The sequence below is a fragment of the Triticum aestivum genome, chromosome 5B (assembly GCF_018294505.1).
Source record: "Triticum aestivum cultivar Chinese Spring chromosome 5B, IWGSC CS RefSeq v2.1, whole genome shotgun sequence".
Taxonomy (NCBI): Eukaryota; Viridiplantae; Streptophyta; class Magnoliopsida; order Poales; family Poaceae; genus Triticum; species Triticum aestivum.
In genome coordinates this window covers 364,363,919-364,390,448 of record NC_057807.1, presented here as the reverse complement: position 1 = coordinate 364,390,448, position 26,530 = coordinate 364,363,919, and positions in this window count along the sequence as shown.

Here is a 26,530-nt window from a genome sequence, read left to right as displayed (position 1 = left end):
TGGCGTCCATACCGTCCATGTCTTCCGAGTCGAAGTCGAACATGTCGGTTAGATCGTCGACAGTTGCTACCAAGTGGGTGGTGGGTGGGTTTCGAATTTCTTCGTCGTCCGCATCCCAACCATGCTGACCGTAATCCGGCCAGGGCTCTCCTGACAAATGGAGAGACTTTAGTGAATTCAGGATATCGCCAAAGGGCGAGTGATGAAAGACATCCGTGGCGGTGAACTCCATGATCGGAGCCCAATCGGGTTCGATCAGAAGAGGTGCGGAATATACGGAGTCCAGAGCGGAGTCCGGCACCTTGGAGTCACGGGCCCTGCAAAGGACTAGGCTGGTATTCGGCTCTATCGCTGTAGAGATTGCGGCTCCCGGGGTGGCGTCCAACCGTCCATTCCCGACTAGCGCAGTCGGCTCCCAGCTAATGGTCGGAGCGGGCACCTGAGCGACGCTCGGGGCGTTGTCCGGCGGCAGAGCTAAATCATGCCCATCGTGACAGTGCAGTGTGCTCGGCCGTGGCTCGAATCCGTCGAAGATCAAGTCCCCGCGGATGTCGGCCGTGTAGTTTAAACTTCCGAACCTGACCTGACGGCCAGGGGTGTAGCTTTCGATCTGCTCCAGATGGCCAAACGAGTTGGCCTGTAGTGCAAAGCCGCCGAATACGCAGATCTGTCCGGGGAGAAAGGTCTCACCCTGGGCCGCGTCATGATTGATGATCGAAGAAGCCATCACGCCTAAAGGTGACGATACAGAGGAACTCTCAATGAAAGCACCAATGTCGGTGTCAAAACCGGCGGATCTCGGGTAGGGGGTCCCAAACTGTGCGTCTAGGCGGATGGTAATAGGAGACAAGGGACACGATGTTTTTACCCAGGTTCGGGCCCTCTCGATGGAGGTAAAACCCTACTCCTGCTTGATTAATATTGATGATATGGGTAGTACAAGAGTGGATCTACCACGAGATCAGAGAGGCTAAACCCTAGAAGCTAGCCTATGGTATGATTGTTGTTCATCCTACGGACTAAAACAATCCGGTTTATATAGACACCGGAGAGGGCTAGGGTTACACAGAGTCGGTTACAATGGGAGGAGATCTTCGTATCGTATCCCCAAGATTGCCTTCCACGCCAAGGAAAGTCCCATCCGGACACAGGACGGAGTCTTCAATCTTGTATCTTCATAGTCCGGGAGTCCGGCCAAAGGTCATAGTCCGGCCATCCGGACACCCCCTAATCCAGGAATCCCTCAGTAATGTTACCATCTATAAAGCTCGACTTTTCGCTAAGGGTTATCGGCAAGTTCAAGGGGTTGACTACGATGAGACTTTCTCTCCCGTAGCGAAGCTGAAGTCCGTCCGAATCATGTTAGCAGTTGCCGCATACTATGATTATGAGATATGTCAGATGGACGTCAAAACGGCATTCCTTAACGGCTATCTTAAGGAAGAACTGTATATGATGCAGCCGGAGGGTTTTGTCGATCCTAAGAATGCAAACAAGGTATGCAAGCTCCAGCGATCCATTTATGGGCTGGTGCAAGCATCTCGGAGTTGGAACATTCGCTTTGATGAGATGATCAAAGCGTTTGGGTTTATGCAGACTTATGGAGAAGCATGCGTTTACAAGAAAGTGAGTGGGAGCTCTGTAGCATTTCTCATATTATATGTAGATGCCATACTTTTGATGGGAAATGATATAGAACTTTTGGACAACATTAAGGCCTACTTGAATAAGTGTTTTTCAATGAAGGGCCTTGGAGAAGCTGGTTACATATTAGGCATCAAGATCTATAGGGATAGATCGAGACGCCTCATAGGTATTTCACAAAGCACATACCTTGATAAGATATTGAAGAAGTTCAATATGGATCAGTCCAAGAAAGGGTTCTTGCCTGTGTTGCAAGGTGTGAGATTGAGCTCGGCTCAATGCCCGACCACGACAGAAGATAACGAAGAGATGAGTGTCATCCCCTATGCCTCGGCCATAAGATCTATTATGTATGCCATGCTGTGTACCAGACCTGATGTAAACCTTGCCGTAAGTTTGGTAGGAAGGTACCAAAGTAATCCCGACAAGGAACACTGGACAGCGGTCAAGAATATCCGGAAGTACCTGAAAAGGACAAAGGACATGTTTCTCGTCTATGGAGGTGACGAAGAGCTCGTCGTAAAGGGTTACGTCGATGCTAGCTTCGGCACAGATCTGGATGACTCTAAGTCACAAACCGGATACATGTATATGTTGAATCGTGGAGCAGTAAGCTGGTGCAGTTGCAAGCAGAGCGTCGTGGCGGGATCTACATGTGAAGCGGAGTACATGGCAGCCTCGGAGGCAGCGCATGAAGCAATATAGATGAAGGAGTTCATCACCGACCTAGGAGTCGTACCCAATACTCTCTTCTGTGACAACACTGGAGCTATTGCCCTTGCCAAGGAGCCCAGGTTTCACAAGAAGACCAGGCACATCAAGCGTCGTTTCAGCTCCATCCGTGAAAATGTTCAAGATGGAGACATAGATATTTGCAAAGTACATACGGATCTGAATGTCGCAGATCCGTTGACTAAACCTCTTCCGTGAGCAAAACATGATCAACACCAGAACTCTATGGGTGTTCGATTCATCACAATGTAACTAGATTATTGACTCTAGTGCAAGTGGGAGACTATTGGAAATATGCCCTAGAGGCAATAATAAAAGGATTATTATTATATTTCCTTGTTCATGATAATTGTCTTTTATTCATGCTATAATTGTATTATCCGGAAATCGTAATACACGTGTGAATACATAGACCACAATATGTCCCTAGTGAGCCTCTAGTTGACTAGCTCGTTGGTCAACAGATAGTCATGGTTTCCTGACTATGGACATTGGATGTCATTGATAACGGGATCACATCATTAGGAGAATGCTGTGATGGACAAGACCCAATCCTAAGCATAGCACAAGATCGTGTAGTTCGTTTTGCTAGAGCTTTTCCAATGTCAAGTTTCTTTTCCTTAGACCATGAGATCGTGTAACTCCCGGATACAGTAGGAGTGCTTTGGGTGTACCAAACGTCACAACGTAACTGGGTGACTATAAATGTATACTACGGGTATCTCCGAAAGTGTCTGTTGGGTTGACACGGATCGAGACTGGGATTTGTCACTCCATATGACGGAGAGGTATCTCTGGGCCCACTCGGTAATGCATCATCATAATGAGCTCAAAGTGACCAAGTGTCTGGTCACGGGATCATGCATTATGGTACGAGTAAAGTGACTTGCCGGTAACGAGATTAAATGAGGTATTGGGATACCGACGATCGAATCTCGGGCTAGTAACGTACCGATTGACAAAGGGAATTGTATATGGGGTTGCTTGAATCCTCGACATCGTGGTTCATCCGATGAGATCATCGAGGAGCATGTGGGAACCAACATGGGTATCCAGATCCCGCTGTTGGTTATTGACCGGAGAGCAGTCTCAGTCATGTCTGCGTGTCTCCCGAACCCGTAGGGTCTACACACTTAAGGTTCGGTGATGCTAGGGTTGTAGAGATATGAGTATGCAGAAAACCAAAAGTTGTTTGGAGTTCCGGATGAGATCCTGGACATCACGAGGAGTTCCGGAATGGTCCGGAGGTAAATAATTATATATGGGAAGTCGAGTTTCGGCCATCGGGAAAGTTTCGGGGTTCGTCGGTATTGTACCGGGACCACCGGAAGGGTCCCGGGGGTCCACCGGGTGGGGCCACCTATCCCGGAGGGCCCCATGGGCTGAAGTGGGAGGGGAACCAGCCCCAAGTGGGCTGGTGCACCCCCCCTGGGCCCCCCTCTACGCCTTAGGTTGGGAACCCTAGGGGAGGGGGCGCCTCCACTTGCCTTGGGGGGCAAGTTTCCCCCCTTAGCCGCCGTCCCCCTAGGAGATCCCATCTCCTAGGGCCGGCGCCCCCCTGGGGTCCCTATATAAAGAGGGGGGTGGGAGGGCAGCCGCACCCTGACACCTGGCGCCTCCCTTCCCCCCTCGCTACACCTCTTCCTCCCGTAGTCGCTTGGTGAAGCCCTGCCGGATCCCTGCTGCATCCACCACCACGCCGTCGTGCTGCTGGATCTTCATCAACCTCTCCTTCCCCCTTGATGGATCAAGAAGGAGCAGACGTCACGCTGACCGTACGTGTGTTTAACGTGGAGGTGCCGTCCGTTCAGCGCTAGGATCTCCGGTGATTTGGATCACGACGAGTACGACTCCCTCAACTCCATTCTCTTGAACGCTTCAAATCGTGATCTACAAGGGTATGTAGATGCACTCCTCTCTCTCGTTGCTAGATGAACTCATAGATGGATCTTGGTGAACGTAGAATTTTTTTTATTTTATGCAACGTTACCCAACAAATGAAACCTTCAGGAGCGTGATTTTTGGAACGAACGTGATCCAGAGGACTTGGAGTGCAAGTCAAGAAGCAATCGAGGCGGCCAGGAGATAGGAGGGCGCACCCACCCCTCCTAGCACGGCCGAGCTTATTCTCGGACCGCTCGAGGTTCTCCTTCAATGCATTGACCTCCGCAGTCAGTGCGACAGAGGTCAGCAGTGCAGCCTACATTCCCATATTGACATATTTTTTAGACTCCTGCGTATATCTTTTTAGATCCTCAGCTCGGCTTTTCTTTCCGAACACCGAAATAAGCCAGGGGCTACTGTCTAGCAGTAACATTTTTATATGTTTTTGAACACATACCTCAAAGCCTGTTAACAGGCTTGTACAGGCTTTTGTCAGCCTGCTCTTGGCGGACTGAACCTTCTGAATCACCGCACTCATAACAGTGCGGTGTTCCTCGTTGATGGAGGCGCCGTTAAGCACCTCTAGCAAATTGTCCGGCGCCTCCGGATGGACGGAGGTCGCCGGCGTCATAGGCTTGCCCTTCTTATGAAGGCGCCGCCTGCCGGACTCTGGAACCATTGATGGTTCTGGAGCAGTGTCCAGCCCGGGGCCGGACTTGGATCCCTTTGGGGCTTTACCCCCTTTGGGCCTGGAGTCTGGGAGGTCGCCTTGCGGCGCCTCCAGGACCACCTCCGCCTGGTTTAGTCCCTTTCGGGACTCCACCTCGGTGTCATCCATAGGGAGAGGGGAGGAGGCCGTCGGGAGTGAAGCGCTATTCACATCTGACGAATCCAAGGAGCCGCTCATCAAATCGTCGAGCTAAGCCTCGGGCGGACTGCATGATCAAATGCAGCGTCAGAAAATGCCAAATAATGGAGGGGCGTCATAAGTTATTCGGATGACCGGATGCTTACGATTTTGCCAGGGGCTTGACCCTGGATGGCCATTCCTCCTCGCCATCTTCGGTGTCAGAGGCGTAGTCCGGCAGAAGGGTTTTCCCCTTCTTGGACCCTCCTGCCTCCCCAGTTGGGGCGGCCTATCTTTTCTTTCCTCCCCCTGTCGGAGGGGGAGAGGCTTCTTCTTCTTCCTCCTCCTTGTCTTCAGAGTCGGAGGGTGCTTCGGGGTTGTCGGGCGATGAACCCGACACCACCAGGCGCCGGGAGCTCTTGCGAGTCTCCGTGGCCTTCTTCTTGGCCTTCTTCTCCGGCACCACGTGAGGTGCCGGGACCAACAGCCCTGTCAATTGGGCGTCCGTTGGGTCTTCTGGTAAGGGAGGTGGACAGTTCATCTGCCTGGACGTCTTTAGCCAGTCCTGTTAAAGGAAAGGGAGGTTAGACCCCACACAGAGTTAGACTATGAAAGACAAGGGTCCCATAAAGGGCAGAGTAGCTTACCTCGCTGGCCTGACACCGCGAGCTGAGTCCGCGATCTTCGGTAGCGGATGCGAGTGCCTCGGTGCCCTTAAACAGCACCTTCCAGGCATACTCGTACGTAGTGTCGAAAAGCTTGCTCAGGGTTTGATGCTGTGCCGGATCAAACTCCCACAATTTGAAGGCCCGTTGTTGGCATGGGAGGATTCGGCGGATGAGCATGACCTGGACTACGTTGACAAGCTTGAGATTCTTGTTCACCAGTTTTTTGACGCAGGTTTGAATTCCGGTCAGCTCCTCCGAATCCCCCCATGTTAGGCCCGTCTCTTTCCAGGAAGTGAGCCGTGTGGGGAAGCCAGATCGAAACTCGGGGGCCGCCGCCCATTTGGGATCGCATGGCTCGGTGATGTAGAACCACCCCGACTGCCATCCCTTTATTGTCTCCACGAAGGAGCCCTCGAGCCATAGGATGTTGGCCATCCGGACCACCATGGCGCCTCCGCACTCCGCTTGGCGGCCACCCAAGTCTTCAGCCATAAGCCGAAGTGGGGCTGGATGCAGAGGAAGGCCTCGCACAGGACGATAAATGCCGAGATGTTGAGGATGAAGTTCAGGGCCAGATCGTGGAAGTCCAGGCCGTAGTAGAACATGAGCCCTCGGACGAACGGGTGAAGGGGAAAACCCAGTCCGCGGAGGAAATGGGGAAGAAAAACAACCCTCTCATGGGGCCTAGGGGTGGGGATGAGTTGCCCCTCATCTGGAAGCCGGTGCGCGATGTCGTCAGACAAGTATCCGGCCTTCCTCATCTTTTTGATTTGCCCCTCCGTGACGGAGGAGGCCATCCATCCTCCTCCCGCTCCGGACATGATTGGAGAAGGTTGAGGTGGGAAGTGCGGGCTTGGGCGTTGGAGCTCGAGCGCGCAGGGACGAATAAGCGAAGGAAGAAGAAGGCGTAAACGGAAAGGGTAGATTCTTATCCCCTTATATGGGTGGCCGAAACCACGAGCCCCCATCGGCCTCATAAAACTCGCTTATCTCCCAAGCGCCGCGGCTAATGGCGCGGTTGGGTTACCCACGCCCGTATTGATGAGAATCCCGGAATAAGGGGACACGGTCTCCGCTTTGACAAGACGTGCCAAGGAAACTGCCTCGCTAAACGCGCTGAGGTGGAATAGTAAAATGAATAAAAGCCTGGCCGTGGCGTGATGTCACGCTGCGGAATACGTCAGCAGATTAGATTGGTGCAAATATTATTCTCTCTACGGTGGCATGTGGAACTTATTTTGCAGAGCCGGACACTATCCTGGTGTTCAACATCTTCTATGAAGTATTCGGAGGAGGAACCCGCCTTGCAATGCCGAAGACAACTTGCGCGCCGGACTCGTCGTCATTGAAGCCTGGTTCAGGGGCTACTGAGGGAGTCCTGGATTAGGGGGTGTTCGGATGGCCGGACTATGACCTTTGGCCGGACTCCCGGACTATGAAGATACAAGATTGAAGACTCCGTCCCGTGTCCGGATGGGACTTTCCTTGGCGTGGAAGGCAAGCTTGGCGATACGATATGAAGATCTCCTCCCATTGTAACCGACTCTGTGTAACCATAGCCCTTTCCGGTGTCTATATAAACGGGAGAGTTTTAGTCCGTAGGACGAACAACAATCATACCATAGGCTAGCTTCTAGGGTTTAGCCTGTCTGATCTCGTGGTAGATCCACTCTCGTACTACCCATATCATCAATATTAATCAAGCAGGAGTAGGGTTTTACCTCCATCGAGAGGGCCCAAACCTGGGTAAAAACATCGTGTCCCTTGTCTCCTGTTACCATCCGCCTAGATGCACAGTTCGGGACCCTCTACCCGAGATCCGCCGGTTTTGACACCGACAATCATGGAGCCCCGAAGATGGAGATCAAAGGAGCTATATGATATTGGCCATATCATGTCACTACTATATAATTGCATGTGATGTTTATTATGTTTATGCACCTTGTTTACTTAGAACGGCGGTAGTAAATAAGATGATCCCTTGTAATATTTTCAAGAAAGTGTTCCCCCTAACTGTGCGCCGTTGCTAAAGTTCATCGTTTCGAAGCACCACGTGATGATCGGGTGTGATAGATTCCTACGTTCACATACAACGGGTGTAAGACAGCTTCACACATGCAAAAACACTTAGGTTAACTTGAAAAGCCTAGCATGTACAGACATGGCCTCGGAACACAGAGACCGAAAGGTCGAACATGAGTCGTATGGAAGATACGATCAACATGGAGATGTTCACCGATGATGACTAGTCTGTCTCACGTGATGATCGGACATGGCCTAGTCGACTCGGATCATGTAACATTTAGAAGACTAGAGGGATGTCAAATCTGAGTGGGAGTTCATTAAATAATTTGATTAGATGAACTTAATTATCATGAACTTAGTCTAAAATCTTTAAAAAATATGTCTTGTAGATCAAATGGCCAACGCTCATGTCAACATGAACTTCAACGCGTTCCTAGAGAAAACTAAGCTGAAAGATGATGGCAGCAACTATACGGACTGGGTCCGGAACCTGAGGATCATCCTCATAGCTGCCAAGAAAGCATATGTCCTAGAAGGACTGCTAGGTGAAGCACCCATCCCAGAGAACCAAGACGTTATGAACGCTTGGCAGTCACGTGCTGATGATTACTGCCTCCTTCAGTGCGGCATGCTTTACAGCTTAGAGTCGGGGCTCCAGAAGCGTTTTGAGCAACACGGAGCATATGAGATGTTCGAGGAGCTGAAAATGGTTTTCCAAGCTCATGCCCGGGTCGAGAGATATGAAGTCTCCGACAAGTTCTATAGTTGTAAGATGGAGGGAAATAGTTCTGTCAGTGAGCACATACTCAAAATGTCTGGGTTGCACAACTGCCTGTCCCAGCTGGACATTAACCTCTCGGACGAGGCGGTCATTGACAGAATCCTTCAGTCGCTCCCACCGAGCTACAAGAGCTTTGGGATGAACTACAATATGCAGGGGATGGTGAAAACTATTCTTGAAGTATTTTCAATGCTGAAGTCGGCAGAGGTAGAAATCAAGAAAGAACATCAACTGTTGATGGTCAATAAAACCACCAAGTTCAAGAAGGTCAATGGTAAGAAGAACTTCAAGAAGGACGGCAAAGATGTTGCCGTGCCCGGTAAGCCAGTTGCCGGGAAGAAGTCAAAGAATGGACCCAAGCCTGAGACTGAGTGCTTTTATTGCAAAGGGAAGGGTCACTGGACGCGGAACTGCCCCAAATACTTAGCGGACAAGAAGGCCGGCAACACTAAAGGTATATGTGATATACATGTAATTGATGTGTACCTTACCAGTACTCGTAGTAACTCCTGGGTATTTGATACCGGTGTCGTTGCTCATATTTGTAACTCACAGCAGGAGCTGCGGAATAAGTGGAGACTGGCGAAGGACGAGGTGACGATGCGCGTCGGGAATGGTTCCAAGGTCGATGTGATCGCCGTCGGCATGCTACCACTACATTTACCCACGGGATTAGTTTTAAACCTCAATAATTGTTATTTAGTGCCAAGTTTGAGCATGAACATTGTATCTGGATCTCGTTTAATGCGAGATGGCTACTCATTTAAATTCGAGAATAATGGTTGTTCTATTTATATGAGAGATATGTTTTATGGTCATGCCCCGATGGTCAATGGTTTATTCTTAATGAATCTCGAACGTAATATTACACATATTCATAGTGTGAATACCAAAAGATGTAAAGTTGATAATGATAGTCCCACATACTTGGGCACTGCCGCCTTGGTCACATTGGTGTCAAGCGCATGAAGAAGATCCATGCTGATGGACTTTTAGAGTCTCTGGATTATGAATCATTTGACACATGTGAACCATGCCTCATGGGCAAAATGACCAAGACTCTGTTCTCCGAAACAATGGAGCGAGCAACCAACTTATTGGAAATCATACATACTGATGTGTGTGGTCCAATGAGCGTTGAGGCTCGCGGAGGATATCGTTATGTTCTCACTCTCACTGATGACTTAAGTAGATATGGGTATGTCTACTTGATGAAATACAAGTCTGAGACCTTTGAAAAGTTCAAGGAATTTCAGAATGAAGTAGAAAATCAACGTGACCGAAGAATAAAGTTCTTACGATTAGATCGTGGAGGAGAATACTTAAGTCACGAATTTGGTACGCACTTAAGGAAATGTGGAATCGTTTCACAACTAACGCCGCCTGGAACACCTCAGCGTAATGGTGTGTCCAAACTTCGTAATCGCACTCTATTGGATATGGTGCAATTTATGATGTCTCTTACCGATTTACCGCTATCCTTTTGGGGATACGCTCTAGAGAGAGCTACATTCACTTTAAATAGGGCTCTGTCTAAATCCATTGAGACGACACCGTATGAATTATGGTTTGGGAAGAAACCTAAGCTGTCGTTTCGAAAAGTTTGGGGATGCGATGCTTATGTCAAGAAACTTCAACCTAAAAAGCTCGAACCCAAGTCAGAAAAATGCGTCATAGGATACCCTAAGGAAACCATAGGGTATACCTTCTACCTTAGTACGAAGGCAAGATCTTTGTTGCCAAGAACGGATCCTTTCTGGAAAAAGAGTTTCTCTCGAAAGGAGTAAGTGGGAGGAAAGTAGAACTCGATAAAGTACTACCTCTTGAACCAGAAAGTAGTGCAGCTCAGGAAAATGTTCCTGTGGTGCCTACACCGACTGGAGAGGAAATTAATGATTATGATCGAGGTACTTCGGATCAAGTTGCTACTGAACTTCGTAGGTCCACAAGGACATGTTCCACACCAGAGTGGTATGGCAACCCTATCCTGGAAATCATGTTGTTAGACAATGGTGAACCTTCGAACTATGAAGAAGCGATGGCGGGCCCAGATTCCAAAAAATGGCTTGAAGCCATGCAATCCGAGATAGAATCCATGTATGAAAACAAAGTATGGACTTTGACAGACTTGCCCGATGATCGGCGAGCAATAGAAAACAAATGGATCTTTAAGAAGAAGACGGACGCGGATGGTAATTGTCGGTGTCAAAACCGGCGGATCTCGGGTAGGGGGTCCCGAACTGTGCGTCTAGGCGGATGGTAACAGGAGACAAGGGACATGATGTTTTTACCCAGGTTCGGGCCCTCTCGATGGAGGTAAAACCCTACTCCTGCTTGATTAATATTGATGATATGGGTAGTACAAGAGTGGATCTACCACGAGATCAGAGAGGCTAAACCCTAGAAGCTAGCCTATGGTATGATTGTTGTTCGTCCTACGGACTAAAACTCTCCGGTTTATATAGACACCGGAGAGGGCTAGGGTTACACAGAGTCGGTTACAATGGGAGGAGATCTTCATATCGTATCGCCAAGCTTGCCTTCCACGCCAAGGAAAGTCCCATCCGGACACGGGACGGAGTCTTCAATGTTGTATCTTCATAGTCCGGGAGTCCGGCCAAAGGTCATAGTCCGGCCATCCGGACACCCCCTAATCCAGGACTCCCTCAGTAGCCCCTGAACCAGGCTTCAATGACGACGAGTCCGATGCGCAAGTTGTCTTCGGCATTGCAAGGCAGGTTCCTCCTCCGAATACTTCATAGAAGATGTTGAACACCAGGATAGTGTCCGGCTCTGCAAAATAAGTTCCACATGACACCGTAGAGAGAATAATATTTGCACAAATCTAATCTGCTGACGTATTCCGCAGCATGACATCATGGCCAGGCCTTTATTCGAATCATTTTACTGTTCCACCTCAGCGCGTTCAGCGAGGCGGTTTCCTTGGCACGTCTTGTCAGACCAGAGATCGTGTCCCCTTATTCTGGGATTCTCATCAATATGAGCGTGGGTAACCCAACCGTGCCTTTGGTATGACTCCCTAATTGAAAGCGAGTCTCAAACGGTTACGGGGAGGGCTCTTGGTATTCAACTCCTTTATAAAGAGATCAAGGCTTGACTCCCTTTTTGTCAATCCAATCGAATCCGCCCCTTGCTTCGAGTTCCAACACCCAAAGCTCTAGTTTTAGGCGCTTCGGACCTTCGACGATGTCCGGCTCCGACCTTCAAGGCTGGTGGATGCCTTCCTCCGTTACGGAAGAAGATGTGCGAAAGCTGAGAGATGCCAGGTATCTAACCGGTGAAATCTCGCATAGGCTGCCTGCTCAAGGGCAGGCCATTCCCACTCCCCAGCCCGGTGAGAGCGTGGTGTTCGCATCTCACTTCCTTCGGGGGCTAGGCTTCCCGATTGATCCCTTCGTGAGGGGGCTTATGTTTTATTACGGGCTGGAGTTCCACGACTTAGCTCCGGAGTCCATCCTCCAAATCTCATCATTCATTGTCGTGTGTGAGGCCTTCCTCCATATTACTCCTCACTTCGGATTGTGGCTAAGAACCTTCAAGGTGGAACCGAAGATGATCGAGGGGCAGCACGCTGAGTGCGGAGGAGCTATAATAAGCAAGATGGCCGACGCTCCATGGCCCGAGGGCTCTTTTCAAGAGGAGTTCGGCTTATGGCAACGGGACTGGTTTTACATCACAGCCCCCAGGGGCACCACATGGGTGGCGCCACCTACTTTTCGCTCGGGTCCCCCACCACGGCTAGCGTCATGGGTTAATGAAGGACTTATCTGGGGGCCGCCCAAAGACGTGCCCTTGCTGCAGGACCGCATTCGAGATCTTCTAGAAAGAGATATCAATTTGACCGTAGTGGCGCAAGTTATGCTGATTCGCCGCACACTGCCCTGCAAACGTCGACCTCTCCGCCTGTGGGAATTTAATCTGGAGGGACCGCGAGTCCTCCAACATTTCATGGGTGCGACACCCGTGGAGATGTACAAATTGTTCTTCGGATCACAAGCAAGGTGTCCGGATTTGTCCGAGGACGCAGGTCTGAGCTGCAATCGCCCGGATGCTAAGGTAAGTAGCCCCGTATTTGGACACACCATCCGTATTTTCATCACAAAATTACCCTTAACAGAGTTGTCCTTTGAACAGGAGTGGATAGTGAAGGCAAAGCTTATCAGGTGTCCAGCCCCCCTGCCCGAGACCGCGCTGAATCCCATGCTAACCAGGATGCTGGAGGTCGCGCTTTTGGCGGAAGGCGAAGGGGGGAACCAAGGGGCTACCGCCTCCGTGAAGGAGGCTGTTAGGAAGGGAAGAATCGAAAATTCCCCCGACCAGGGAAAGAAAAGGACTGCCTCTGAAGACCCGGAGGTGATGGCCTCAAAACGGGGGAAGAAATCTTCGCCAGAGGGTTCGGCACCGGAGAACGCCCCGGCCGAATCGCCCCCTAAAGGGGACCCACTCTCCCCCGAGACGTAAGTGAAGGGAGGGGTTCCATAATGAATGACACTCCTGTTTTATTTCTGAGGAAGATAACCGAAACATTACCTTGCAGTTCGGATCTCAACCCTTCTCAGCAGAGCTCATCTTCAGGGGATCTTCGTCCGGAGATGATAAAGAGCGAAACGCCTCCCCTTGTTGCACCGTCTCACGAGGCAGGCAACCCCGAGGTGTCATCCCGGAGGGTTTTCCCAAGTCCGGACCCTGGAAAAGGTCGTCAGGCTAGTCCGACACCCTCTGGTGCGCAGTCGGAGGGGCTGAAGGATCTGCTTGGGAGGGCGTCCATCTCAGAAGAACACCGTATGTTGATGAATACGGTGATTGGAAGGATTTCATCCGCGGAAAGCGGATTGTACGAGGCTGCCAGGAGTTTACTAACAGGCTTTGAGGTACGCAAAAAGTTGTACCTTTTGGTAGAGCCGCATATTAAATGCGCCCTGTATAAATAGTAGCCCCTGAGACTCTGTGTGTCGTCAAGAGTGACGGCGCACAGAGGATCATAACCCCAGGTATAATATGTCGCCTTTTCCATGAAGGTGGCGAGGCGTTCGGTGGCTAGCCGGACTGATGAATCTGCCGAGCTAAAGCGGCAACTTGACGTAGCAGATGCCGACATCGCGCTTGTAAATAAGCGGCTAGACGAGGCACAAGGTATGTTCCAAAGACACCTGGTAATAGGAGCTCGATGCTCGGGCCTTATATATATGTGCTTAATGTAGATGGTGCTGCTGCCGTGGAGAACCTTCGGGTGGAACTTGCCCGAGCCAAGGAGCAAGCAAGGAGAAGTGATGCGGCTGCCGTTAAAGCGGCTGAAGAGCTAAAAGCCGAACATGCTGCTCACCGCCAGAGCAAGTAGGTAATAGCCGAGATGGCCATAAAATTGAAGGATGCTACCGACCGCTGTAAATTTCTTGAACAAGAAGATAGGGCGGCTCAGAAGGACCTTGAAAAGATCACTGCCGAAGCCAAGGATACTCGCTCTGCAATGAGAGCTATGAAGGAGGAGCTGCGTCAGGCCGGAGATATCATGTCTGGAAAGCCCTATATGCTGCGGATGAAGTTCGGAGACCCCAAGTATGCTCCGTTAGACCGGCAGTGGAGTGCGGAAAACACTTATCTGGATTTGGCAGCTAGTGCGGCGGACGCGACCGAACACTTCCGCGGCCGAGGTGACCATGGATTGGAAGAGCTTTTTTGGTCGCAGTTCCACAATCCAGAACGCCCACTTTCGGTATCCGACCGTTTGGCCGCCTGGGCGGAGCTGAACAGGTTATCCGGACTCGCCATGAGGTATGTTGCGAGTCGTCTGTGGCCGGAGAAGCCGGAGCCGAAGAGTTATTTTGGCTTGGTGCAGCAGTTCCTTGGTTCGGTGCCGCATGCTGATGCAATGAAGAGGTCGGCGTGCATAGAGGGCGCACAGATGGCTCTTGCCCGTGTCAAAACATACTGGGCGGATATGAAGGCCAGTGTTGTTGCATCCCGGGATTCGGACGAAAGCCGAGTACCTGCCAAGCACTACTTTGAGGAAGTTCTTCATGGCGCTCGTTTAATAGAGTCGCAGTGCTCGAAGGATGTTGTGTTCGAATAGCGTGTACTATTGTAAAACGAATATTTTGATGGAATATAAAGGCTTTTTATACTTGTGCTTGCAAGAATTATGATGCCTCCTGTGCGGCCGTTTAATGTATATATGTGTATATAACCTGAAAGATGGCAGTCGTTGGCTTCAGCCCCCACGCATAGAATGCGGGGGTGTTCGCAAAAAGGCGCCTTTTCACACTTAATCCAACGTCTTGGTCCTATAAAGGAGGTGGTGGCGCGGCGAACTAGGCAACCGGACTATAATGCTTTATCACTTTCACTTAGCCATAGGAGTTTGACAGTGGGGCTACTGAATAGCCCCTAGGGGCACCGCGCTCACCCGAATTCGGGGCGCGAGTGTGCCTGACCGGGAAGCGGCCCTTCGTTAATGCGGAGGAATCCTAAAGATTCCGAAAGTCATCGAGTGGTTGACCAGTCTCTCGCTATATCATGACAGTCAGTTTTCGGCTTTCTCTACTGAGGTGCTCGCCTGGCCGAACCGGGGCACAATCACAGTAGTTCTCCTGGTGCCGCGTTAGCCGATATAACGGAACGTAAGGCAGCAAAACACAGGAGTCGGGCAAACCCAACATTTGACCAAAGACATGATTCGGAGCTGATGCATATAGGGCCAAACTCGCGACGCCGAACACTCCCTAAGGTATTCGGTCTTTATGAAGACGGGCCGAAATAGAGCCCTTGGTAAAAAAGCCCCTGGTGTCCAGGTACACGCAAAAATTCTGGCGTGGCCACATGCCAAGACGCCAGCCTTCTCCTCGGTTATAGCGAAAACCGGGGGATGTTGTCAAGAAGAGACAGTAAAAAAGGTTTACGCAGGGTCTTCATCTGAAAAGAATCCTTGAAACGGGTCCCTGCTGCACGTCTGCGCCCATGTCTCCGTTGTGCCGTATCCTGGACGGGTGTAGTACGATGTTCGTCTGTGAAAGAGAGGAACTTAGTAAAAAAATAAGCATGCGAGAAATCTATATTAAAATAAACAACATATAGTTGGAGCAAGAATTGAGCCGTATTGTCTCCGGGCGTGAACACGCGGAGCCCCTTGTACGGGGTTATGCGGCTATTAAGCATATGTACGTTTACGCCGGACTCGTCGAGCCGGGTCCGGGATAGTAGGGCTGGATTAGTGGGCGGCTGTCCAGGCGGCCGCACCTTTGCCCGTACTTTGGGGTCAATTTATATTCCCCTGTAATGAAATGATGCCTCGTGGGCCGGGCATTTTAAGTGTAAGGGATGCATAATGCGGTATTGCGTTAAAGTGGGCGAAAGCTTCACGTCCTAGTAGCGCTTGATAGCGACTTATGAATGGGGCGATGTGGAATGTTAGATTTTCACCTCGGAAGTTGTCGGGTCAGCCGAACATAACTTCTAATGAAAGGGAACCCATACTTTGGGTATCTAGACCCGGCGTGACTCCTTGAAAGGAAGTGTTGCCATGGCGGATTATAGTTGGGTTTACCCATAGTTTGCGGATTGTGTCCTGATATAACAGGTTCAAGTCACTGCCGCCGTCCATAAGGACTTTTGTAAATTGGAGTCCGTTAATAATCGGATTCACGACCAAGGCAGTCCAGCCTGCGTTCCGGGCTCCTTTGGAGTAATCGTGATGATCAAAGGTGATTGGTTATAACAACCAGTGGCGGTGCTCCTCTGGGGCTGGCCGTACGGTGCGTGTCTTCGTAAGCGCCGTTCTGTTTTTCCCTTTTGTCATCTGAACTAAATTTACTGTCTTGACTTCTTGTGGGAACTTCTTTTGTTCTCCGGTGTTCTGCTTGTGGGGTGCGTCGTCATCCTCGCTTGGTGTGTCGAGCCCCTTGTGTTCGGCGTTGAGTTTGCCGGACTGCTTGAAGACCCAACAATCTCTGTGGATATGGTTTGCAGGTCTCCCAGGAGTACTATGGATTTGACATATTTTGTCCAAGATTTTGTTGAGGTTGGATAGCTCGTCCCTGTCATCTTTGGGGGGCGGCTTTTTCTGATTTTGCCGAGAGCTTTTGAATCCGGCGTTTACTGCCGTGCTCATCGGGCTGTTGTCCTTGATCCGGCGCGGTTCTTTGTTACGACGCGGTTTCCCGTTCCCATCTCTGGGTTCGGATGTATTCGGGTCGCTGGTGCTGCTTCTTGCCAACCAGCTATCCTCTCCTGCACAAAAGCGGGTCATGAGGCTTGTTAATGCGGCCATTGTTCTTGGCTTTTCTTGGCCGAGGTGTCTGGCGAGCCATTCGTCTTGGACGCTATGTTTGAAAGCTGCTAGGGCCTCGGCATTCGGACAGTCGACTATCTGATTCTTTTTAGTAAGGAATCTGTTCCAGAGTTTCCGGGCGGACTCTCCGGGCTGCTAAGTTATATGACTCAGATCATCTGCATCCGGAGGTCGGACATAGGTCCCTTGAAAATTTGCCCGGAAAGCATCCTCGAGCGCTTCCCAACTTCCCATGGTGTTTCCGGGAAGGCTTTTAAGCCAATGCCGGGCTGGCCCTTTGAGCTTAAGGGGTAAGTATTTTATGGCGTGGAGGTCATCTCCTCTGGCCATGTGTATGTGGAGGATGTAATCCTCGATCCAGACTCTAGGGTCTGTTGTTCTGTCGTATGCTTCTATGTTTACGGGCTTGAATCCCGCTGGAAATTCATGATCCAGCACCTCGTCAGTAAAACATAGGGGATGTGCGGCGCCCCTGTATTTAGGTGTGCCGCGATGTTCGGATATTTTTTGCATTGCATTGCTCACTGGAGCTTGCTTTCTTGGCCCATAGATGGATCTGGTTGGGCCAGTTTTTTGATGCGAATTCTTGGACGGATCGCGCGCCGTATTGAGTGCGGCGCCCTTTGTTGCTTGAGATCGATCGTGGGGTCGTCTATCCGACCTTGTGGCTTCCTTATTTTTTGACTGTGGGGGCTTTATGGCCTCTTCATCAAATTCCGGTAGTAGTTTCCGCTTCGGATAGCTCTTTGTGTGACGACTGTTGCCGTACTTGTGTGCGGTATTGAGTACTTTGCCCCATCTGATCCTGAGTGCATCTTCCGCTGTTTTGAGCCTCCGCTTCTGCTTTTTCAGGCTACGTGCAGTGGCAACGAGCCTTTGGTGGAGGTTCTGATGTTCCAGCAATTTGTCCGGCGTGAGGTCGTCCGGACTATTATCTTTCCCGGGGATGGGTTGTTCGGATTGTCCGCCCTGTTTGGACGGTTGCTCGATGGCATGTTCGTCTTCCGTTGATTCACCCTGCTCTATGGCTGGGTCTTTGTCGAGGTGGGGCTTGGCCTTGCGCTTACGCCGCCGCTTTGATTGTTTTTCGAGGGAGCGATCCCTGGTTGCGCCCTTTTGATCCTCGTTGTCATTTCTGTTAGGTGTGTCCACCATGTATACATCGTATGATGAGGTGGCTTTCCAGTGCCCTATAGGTGCTGGTTCTTGTTCGTCTCCTTTATCGGCGTCCATACCGTCGATGTCTTCGGAGTCGAAGTCGAGCATGTCGGTTAGATCGTCGACAGTGGCTACCAAGTGGGTGGTGGGTGGGTTTCGAATTTCTTCGTCGTCCGCATCCCAACCATGCTGACCGTAGTCCGGCCAGGGCTCTCCTGACAAAGAGAGAGACTTTAGTGAATTCAGGATGTCGCCAAAGGGCGAGCGCTGAAAGACGTCCGTGGCGGTGAACTCCATGATCGGAGCCCAATCGGGTTCGATCGGAAGGGGTGCGGAAGATTAGGAGTCCGGAACGGAGTCCGGCACCTTGGAGTCACGGGCCTTGCAAAGGACTAGGCTGGTATTCGGCTCTATCGCCGTAGAGATTGCGGCTCCTGGGCGGCGTCCAACCGTCCGTCCCTGGTTAGCGCAGTCGGCTCCGGGCTAATGGTCGGAGCGGACACCTGAGCGGCGCTCTGGGCGCTGTCCGGCGGCAGAGCTAGATCATGCCCATCGAGACAGTGCGACACGCTCGGTCGTGGCTCGAATCCGTCGAAGATCAAGTCCCCGTGGATGTCGGCCGTGTAGTTTAAGCTTCCAAACCTGACCTGATGGCCAGGGGCGTAGCTTTCGATCTGCTCCAGATGGCCAAGCGAGTTGGCCCGCAGTGCGAAGCCGCCGAATACGAAGATCTGTCCGGGGAGAAAGGTCTCACCCTGGACCGCGTCGTGATTGATGATCGAAGAAGCCATCGGGCCTAAAGGTGACGACACAGAGGAACTCTCAATGAAAGCACCAATGTCGGTGTCAAAACCGGCGGATCTCGGGTAGGGGGTCCCGAACTGTGCGTCTAGGCGGATGGTAACAGGAGACAAGGGACACGATGTTTTTACCCAGGTTCGGGCCCTCTCGATGGAGGTAAAACCCTACTCCTGCTTGATTAATATTGATGATATGGGTAGTACAAGAGTGGATCTACCACGAGATCAGAGAGGCTAAACCCTAGAAGCTAGCCTATGGTATGATTGTTGTTCGTCCTACGGACTAAAACTCTCCGGTTTATATAGACACCGGAGAGGGCTAGGGTTACACAGAGTCGGTTACAATGGGAGGAGATCTTCATATCGTATCGCCAAGCTTGCCTTCCACGCCAAGGAAAGTCCCATCCGGACACGGGACGGAGTCTTCAATCTTGTATCTTCATAGTCCGGGAGTCCGGCCAAAGGTCATAGTCCGGCCATCCGGACACCCCCTAATCCAGGACTCCCTCAGTAATGTTACGCATCTATAAAGCTCGACTTTTCGCTAAGGGTTATCGGCAAGTTCAAGGGTTGACTAGAGAGACTTTCTCTCCGTAGCGAAGCCTGAGTCGTCCGAATCATGTTAGCAATTCCGCATACTATGATTATGAGATTATGTCAGATGGACGTCAAAACGGCATTCTTAACGGCTATCTTAAGGAAGAACTGTATATGATGCAGCGGAGGGTTTTGTCGATCCTAAGAATGCAAACAAAGGTATGCAAGCTCCAGCGATCCATTTTGGGCTGGTGCAAGCATCTCGGAGTTGGAACATTCGCTTTGATGAGATGATAAAGCGTTTGGGTTTAATGCAAGAACTTATGGAGAACTGCGTTTACAAGAAAGTGAGTGGGAGCTCTGTAGCATTTCTCATATTATATGTAGATGCCATACTTTTGATGGGAAATGATATAGAACTTTTGGACAACATTAAGGCCTACTTGAATAAGTGTTTTTCAATGAAGGGCCTTGGAGAAGCTGGTTACATATTAGGCATCAAGATCTATAGGGATAGATCGAGACGCCTCATAGGTATTTCACAAAGCACATACCTTGATAAGATATTGAAGAAGTTCAATATGGATCAGTCCAAGAAAGGGTTCTTGCCTGTGTTGCAAGGTGTGAGATTGAGCTCGGCTCAATGCCCGACCACGATAGAAGATAACGAAGAGATGAGTGTCATCCCCTATGCCTCAGCCATAAGATCTATTATGTATGCCATGCTGTGTACCAGACCTGATGTAAACCTTGCCGTAAGTTTGGTAGGAAGGTACCAAAGTAATCCCGACAAGGAACACTGGACAGCGGTCAAGAATATCCGGAAGTACCTGAAAATGACAAAGGACATGTTTCTCGTCTATGGAGGTGACGAAGAGCTCGTCGTAAAGGGTTACGTCGATGCTAGCTTCGGCACAGATCTGGATGACTCTAAGTCACAAACCGGATACATGTATATGTTGAATCGTGGAGCAGTAAGCTGGTGCAGTTGCAAGCAGAGCGTCGTGGCGGGATCTACATGTGAAGCGGAGTACATGGCAGCCTCGGAGGCAGCGCATGAAGCAATATAGATGAAGGAGTTCATCACCGACCTAGGAGTCATACCCAATACTCTCTTCTGTGACAACACTGGAGCTATTGCCCTTGCCAAGGAGCCCAGGTTTCACAAGAAGACCAGGCACATCAAGCGTCGTTTCAGCTCCATCCGTGAAAATGTTCAAGATGGAGACATAGATATTTGCAAAGTACATACGGATCTGAATGTCGCAGATCCGTTGACTAAACCTCTTCCGTGAGCAAAACATGATCAACACCAGAACTCTATGGGTGTTCGATTCATCACAATGTAACTAGATTATTGACTCTAGTGCAAGTGGGAGACTATTGGAAATATGCCCTAGAGGCAATAATAAAAGGATATTATTTATATTTCCTTGTTCATGATAATTTGTCTTTTATTCATGCTATAATTGTATTATCCGGAAATTGTAATACACGTGTGAATACATAGACCACAATATGTCCCTAGTGAGCCTCTAGTTGACTAGCTCGTTGATCAACAGATAGTCATGGTTTCCTGACTATGGACATTGGATGTCATTGATAACGGGATCACATCATTAGGAGAATGCTGTGATGGACAAGACCCAATCCTAAGCATAGCACAAGATCGTGTAGTTCGTTTTGCTAGAGCTTTTCCAATGTCAAGTTTCTTTTCCTTAGACCATGAGATCGTGTAACTCCCGGATACAGTAGGAGTGCTTTGGGTGTACCAAACGTCACAACGTAACTGGGTGACTATAAAGGTATACTACGGGTATCTCCGAAAGTGTCTGTTGGGTTGACACGGATCGAGACTGGGATTTGTCACTCCGTATGACGGAGAGGTATCTCTGGGCCCACTCGGTAATGCATCATCATAATGAGCTCAAAGTGACCAAGTGTCTGGTCACGGGATCATGCATTATGGTACGAGTAAAGTGACTTGCCGGTAACGAGATTGAATGAGGTATTGGGATACCGACGATCGAATCTCGGGCTAGTAACGTACCGATTGACAAAGGGAATTGTATATGGGGTTGCTTGAATCCTCGACATCGTGGTTCATCCGATGAGATCATCGAGGAGCATGTGGGAACCAACATGGGTATCCAGATCCCGCTGTTGGTTATTGACCGGAGAGCAGTCTCAGTCATGTCTGCGTGTCTCCCGAACCCGTAGGGTCTACACACTTAAGGTTCGGTGATGCTAGGGTTGTAGAGATATGAGTATGCAGAAAACCAAAAGTTGTTTGGAGTTCCGGATGAGATCCTGGACATCACGAGGAGTTCCGGAATGGTCCGGAGGTAAATAATTATATATGGGAAGTCGAGTTTCGGCCATCGGGAAAGTTTCGGGGTTCGTCGGTATTGTACCGGGACCACCGGAAGGGTCCCGGGGGTCCACCGGGTGGGGCCACCTATCCCGGAGGGCCCCATGGGCTGAAGTGGGAGGGGAACCAGCCCCAAGTGGGCTGGTGCACCCCCCTGGGCCCCCCTCTACGCCTTAGGTTGGGAACCCTAGGGGAGGGGGCGCCTCCACTTGCCTTGGGGGGCAAGTTTCCCCCCTTGGCCGCCGTCCCCCTAGGAGATCCCATCTCCTAGGGCCGGCGCCCCCCCTGGGGTCCCTATATAAAGAGGGGGGTGGGAGGGCAGCCGCACCCTGACACCTGGCGCCTCCCTTCCCCCCTCGCTACACCTCTTCCTCCCGTAGTCGCTTGGTGAAGCCCTGCCGGATCCCTGCTGCATCCACCACCACGCCGTCGTGCTGCTGGATCTTCATCAACCTCTCCTTCCCCCTTGATGGATCAAGAAGGAGCAGACGTCACGCTGACCGTACGTGTGTTTAATGTGGAGGTGCCGTCCGTTCAGCGCTAGGATCTCCGGTGATTTGGATCACGACGAGTACGACTCCCTCAACTCCATTCTCTTGAACGCTTCAAATCGCGATCTACAAGGGTATGTAGATGCACTCCTCTCTCTCGTTGCTAGATGAACTCATAGATGGATCTTGGTGAACGTAGAATTTTTTTTATTTTATGCAACGTTACCCAACAAATGAAACCTTCAGGAGCGTGATTTTTGGAACGAACGTGATCCAGAGGACTTGGAGTGCAAGTCAAGAAGCAATCGAGGCGGCCAGGAGATAGGAGGGCGCGCCCACCCCTCCTGGGCGCGCCCCCTGTCTCCTGGACACCTCGAGCGGCCACCGATGTACTTCTTCCTCCTATATATACCTACGTACCCCGAAAACATCCAGGGAGCCACCCAAACACAATTTCCACCGCTGTAACCTTCTGTATGCGCGAGATCCCATCTTGGAGCCTTCGTCGGTGCTCCGCTGGAGGAGGAATCGACCATGGAGGTCTTCTACATCAACACCGTAGCCCCTCCGATGAGTTGTGAGTAGTTTACCATAGACCTTCGGGTCCATAGTTATTGGCTAGTTGGCTTCTTCTCTCTTTTTGGATCTCAATACAATGTTCTCCCCCTCTCTTGTGGAGATCCATTCGATGTAAACTCTTTTTGCGGTGTGTTTGTCGAGATCCGATGAATTGTGGGTTTATGATCAAGTTTATCTATGAGAAATATTTGAATCTTCTCTAAATTCTTTTATGTATGATTGAGTTATCTTTGCAAGTCTCTTCGAATTATCAGTTTGGTTTGGCCTACTAGATTGATCTTTCTTGCCATGGGAGAAGTGCTTAGCTTTGGGTTTGATCTTGCGGTGTCCTTACCCAGTGACATAAAGGGTTGCAAGGCACGTATTGTATTGTTGCCATCGACGATAAAAAGATGGGGTTTATATCATATTGCATGAGTTTATCCCTCTACATCATGTCATCTTTCTTAATGCGTTACTCTGTTCTTATGAACTTAATACTCTAGATGCATGCTGGATAGCGGTCGATGTGTGGAGTAATAGTAGTAGATGCGGGCAGGAGTCGGTCTACTTGTCACGGACGTGATGCCTATATACATGATCATGCCTAGATAATCTCATAATTATTCGCTTTTCTATCAATTGCTTGACAATAATTTGTTCACCCACCGTAATACTTATGCTATCTTGAGAGAAGCCACTAGTGAAACCTATGGCCCCCGGGTCTATCCTTTATCATATAAGCTTTCAATCTACTTTTATTTGCATCTTTACCTTTTGCATCTATATTATAAAATACCAAAAATATATTTATCTTATCATACTATCTCTATCAGATCTCACTTTCGCAAGTGGCCATGAAGGGATTGACAACCCCTTTATTGCGTTGGTTGCGAGTTCTTTGCTTGTTTGTGTAGGTGCGTCGGACTTTTCAGGAGCTTCCTACTGGATTGATATCTTGGTTCTCAAAAACTGAGGGAAATACTTACGCTACTATTGCTGCATCACCCTTTCCTCTTCAAGGAAAACCAATGCAAGCTCAAGACATAGCAAGAAGGATTTCTGGTGTCGTTGCCAGGGAGGTCTTCGCTCAAGTCAAGACATACCAAGTACCCATCACAAACTCATCTCCCTCGCATTTACATTATTTGCCATTTGCCTCTCGTTTTCCTCTCCCCCACTTCACCCTTGCCGTTTTATTCGCTCTCTCTTTCCCAATCTCTCTCTCTTTTTCGCTTGCCTTTTTCTGTTTGCTTGTGTGTTGGATTACTTGTTGCCATGGCGCAAGATAATACCAAATTGTGTGATTTCTCCATTACCAGTAATAATGATTTCCTTAGTACTCCGATTGATCCTCTTGATGATGTTGAGTCTTGTGAAATCAATACTGTTTTGCTGAATCTTATTATGTGTCAGGACCCCGACTCGATGTCACATCGATCTAGCTTGTAACACCTCATATCACTTTGCGGCCTCACGCACGGTATTCCCACGAGTGTCGCCTTACCTTTGCCCGCGACCGTTTGCGCCTTTTGGCTCACGTATATGATAGTGTCGCTAGCATCCATATGATATGGAGCCCGGGCTGACATGACTAGTCGTAAATCCAAAGTGGCACAGGCTTACAGGGACAGGCATCCATGACCCAGCTTCGAACGTGTCGGTCATCAGCAAGTGGGTCCGGGCTGTAGCACTGGGCTAGCAGGACTCCGGTAGACCGGGCTGTAGCGGGCTAACAGGACTCCGGTACTCAATGCGTGACATTTCCCCGAAGGGACAGACACCGGAACAAAGAAGGACACATGCCGCCCAGCCTAAGTGTTCCAGAGCAGTAGCAAGCTACCATGGCTCAGCGGTAACACTAGGAGACATTTCCCGGTAAGAGAGGCTACTAAAGATAAACAACTAGATAGTCAGATCCCACACATACCAAGCATTTCATTAACATACACACAATATGCTCGATATGTGCAAATACAACATGGCATCACAACATGACTCTACGACACAAGTACTTTATTTAAGGCTCCGGGAGCCATACATAACATACACATAGGTACGGGTCACACGACCCAGCATTCAAGTCATACAGTCATACAAACCAGCAGCGGAAGTAGCTTGTCTGGGTACAGACAACTAGTAAAATAAAAGAGGCTTGGAAAGCCTAGCTATACTACGTGGTCCTTCACAAGCTCAGGATCACCACCTGGGCCTTAGCCTACTCAGTGATGTCAACGTCTACGTAGAACCCATCAGAAGGGGTTGCAGCGTCTTCTGTAAAAATGTAGATTATAGCAACATGAGTACAAAGGTACTCAGCAAGACTTACATCAAATCCTACATACATGCACATTATCAAGAAGGGTTGGTGGAGTTGTTGCAGCAAGCCAGCTTTGACTCTTGGCTAGGCTAACCTACGAGACTCCAACTTGAAATGGTTTTGCGTACACGAGTCCACTACTCACCACTTCAATACACTACCGAGGATCCACCTCCGTCTTCCTACGGAAGAGCCATCCTCGGCACTCACACTTATCTTGAGGCTTTTAGTAGTTTCCATTTACTTGTCTATGAACTGTATAGGCAACCAAGTAGTCCTTTACCGCGGACGCGGCTATTCGAATAGATCATGATAACCCTGCAGGGGTGTACTTCTTCATACATGTTTCCACCACTTAGCGTCTGCACACGATATGTGCTCGGCAGACTTCAAGCGAAAGCCGACGTGGGTGTAGACCACGACCTACCTAAACACCTAAGTCTCTAGTCCAGGTTTATCGCCTATCCAGGTTCCATCCGCAGGGAGTCCGGCCGAGGTTTCCCATACGGCCCCGAACGATGTGAACAGGGTTCCCGAGATACCTAACGGGTATTCGGTACACCCGGCCACGTACCTACCGCATCACAGCCCACCCCTACGGTCAGCGCTGTCCACGGCCTCCAGTAGGCTACAAACACCAGAAACTACTTGCAACTCCTGGACAGAGGACTAGGGTGAATAAGAAGTCGAGCGGGGTCATATTTCAGGGCCCAATGCATGGTAGTAGCTGTATCTTAAATCACACATACAGATCTCAGTGCTTAAGGTCGGCTTCAATGAAACAACCCACCATGTACTCCTACATGGCCTCTCATCGATACCTTTACCAAATCGTGTTCACCACACCACTCTCATTACCGACATAATCATTTCACTCTAGCCCATCACCCAGATGAACCAGACCTGACACGACTCTAAGCATAGCAGGCATAGCAAGGTAGGAACAACACATACATATGGCTCAATCAACTCCTACACATGCTAGTGGGTTTCATCTAGTTACTGTGGCAATGACAGGTCATGCAGAGGAAGTGGGTTCAACTACCGTAGCACATAGCAGTTTGAAACGCATTGTCTTAATGCAGTAAAAGAGAGCAGGAGCGAGAACATGGGATTGTATCGATATGATCAAATGGTTGGTTGCTTGCCTGATGGTTCGATGCACTGATACGGTTCTTCGTTAGGGTAATCACGGTACTCCTCGGAGGCAGATCCTGCCGCATAGAACACCGATACACAACCATCACCAAACAATGTGCAACAATATGATGCATGCATGAAACATAGCAATATGAGTGTGTTGGGCTAATGCAACTAAGACCAGAAGGGTTTGAACCAATTTGAATCAAAGATTCAAATTTCAAACTCAAACATGGCCCTTTAAAGTGTTTTTCCTTGTTCTGCATTAA